Source organism: Myotis davidii, unplaced genomic scaffold (genome assembly GCF_000327345.1).
Source record: "Myotis davidii unplaced genomic scaffold, ASM32734v1 scaffold577, whole genome shotgun sequence".
NCBI lineage: Eukaryota > Metazoa > Chordata > Mammalia > Chiroptera > Vespertilionidae > Myotis > Myotis davidii.
In genome coordinates this window covers 116,683-118,910 of record NW_006289082.1, presented here as the reverse complement: position 1 = coordinate 118,910, position 2,228 = coordinate 116,683, and positions in this window count along the sequence as shown.

Here is a 2,228-nt window from a genome sequence, read left to right as displayed (position 1 = left end):
TTTTGTATGCGTGTGGGGTATCTCAGCTTGATTCAGAGACTGACAAATATATGTGGTTTGTTGTTGATGAATCAGAGGGGTAGGACCACAAGAAACTCATTGGAACAGGACCTTAGTGCTTCAAAAAAGATTCTTTAAGGAAGCTTCAAGAATATTGAGCTTGCCCTAGCTGGTTTGGCTCAATGGACAGAGTGTCAGCATGTGGACTGCAGGGTCCCAGGTTCTATTCCAGTCAAGGGCACATGCCAGCGTTGTGGGCTCAATCCCCAGGAGAGGGCATGCAGGAGGCAACCAATCAATGATTTTTCTCTCATTCTTCTCTCTCTCTCCCCCTCTCCCTTCCTCTCTGAAATCAATAAAAATATATTTTTAAAAAGATACCCCATGAGAGAAAACACCAGCCTACAAACAACTCCACACCCAGAAAACTCTCAAATTACAAGCTTACCTTTCTTTCCTACTGTTGTTTCAATACTGGAGTATGCAAAGGCACTAAAAAGAATCAAAGAGTAGTAGGAAAGCAAGATGGAAAGTGATGAGACTCCCCATGCCTGCTGTCCTCCCTATAGGTCTCAGTCTGAGGCAGGTTTGAGCTGGGGAGGGAGAAAACTGAATCTAGTGAGAGTTGAAGCTCTCATATTAGACTGAACTGGACTTTCAAGATCTCAAAACACAAAGGATCTGTTAATACCAAGAGTAGTATAAAAGTTATGGATCTGCCTAGGATCCCCAAATAGAAAAACTCCATCAGTCAGTTGTAATTAGAATAATGTTGCTTTCTGCTTGTTTTCTTTTGTTTAATGGACCAGGTACATAAATGAACCAGCTCTTCTTTAGCAGCCTCTCAGTTCTGATTTCCAACAGTTATCTCAGAGGAAAAGCCATGAAACTCCATTCATAGGAACTCCAACCCTTGTTGAATGAGGTGTTTGGTTACAGCTTAATAATTGCAATTGCAATGCTAGAATATTGAGCTTTATGTGATATATGATTCATGTAAATAATCCTTGTTGCTACCATATTAAACAAAGGAAGTTCTCAAAAAATTAACATTATAAAGAATATTTGCTTAGTTAAGAAGGGCTAATATTTTTCATCTATGATCCACGAGCTAACTTTTCCTTGATGTCGCAGAAAGAGCATTAGATTGTCTTGAATGGAGTTTTCTGCTAAATATACACATGGAAAGATCATTACACCTCTTTGAACCTCAATTTTTCCATATGTAAAATGGTTGAGAGGAATAGCTTTCCTGCCCATGTCATAGTATTATAAGGAGAATCAAATGTCATAATGGTCATGAAAACATATTTATTAATTGTAATTTGTCTATATGATAAGGTATTATTAGTAAATGATTAATGATTATTTATGTATATTCCATACTAGGTTAGGCAGAGACTTGATGAGAATGATGGGAAGGAGAGAGATTCTGGGTTTTTTTGCTCTATTTCTCTTATATATTTTGAATTAATATCGTATGCATACATTATGCATTCCAGCAAATAAAATTTTAAAATAATTTTGGAAATTGGAAAAATAAGATGTTTATTCTTAATAAACTGAACATAATCGAATCTAAAAAATAACTTTTTAGGATCTTTAATGCTTCAGGATTAAATAAGATGATTTAGTTGACGCAACTGGCACAGAACTTGACAGAGTAGTTGTTCAGAAAGTTGTAGTGCCCTTTCTCTTGAGGTCATCAACTCCCAGGGAATTAGCTACATATACATATATATATATATGTATGGATGTAGTTAATGGGATGCTAGATATTAAAAGTTTATTGGATTTTACTGGGATGTTGGACACAGATGGTAAGGGGGGATGCCAGAAAGTTGATGAATCATCTGTAAAGTAGTGGAAAAGGTAAGTGAAGCCAGAAGCAGGCTAGAGAGGGCAGGGAAACAAACAGGTCCAGAGGAAGGAAACTGCGCTCATTCTATCATGTAACCTACCCTGCAGTTGCTGATGTTTCCAGAATATTAAGTGCATTTTGCAAATTGGAGTTATTTTCATATTCATGGAATTTAATGTTCATTAAACAGCAGATAGTATAAAATCTCATTAGCTAGATATGGGACTTCAAATGTATGATTTCTCTTCATTTTGTGGTGAGGAACAGTGAGTCTATAAATCAGAACACTTTATGGGAAGCTGTGACACGTAGCCCTAACGCCAAGATTGGGAATCTGATAGCATAGTTATTAAAAATGAAGATCCCT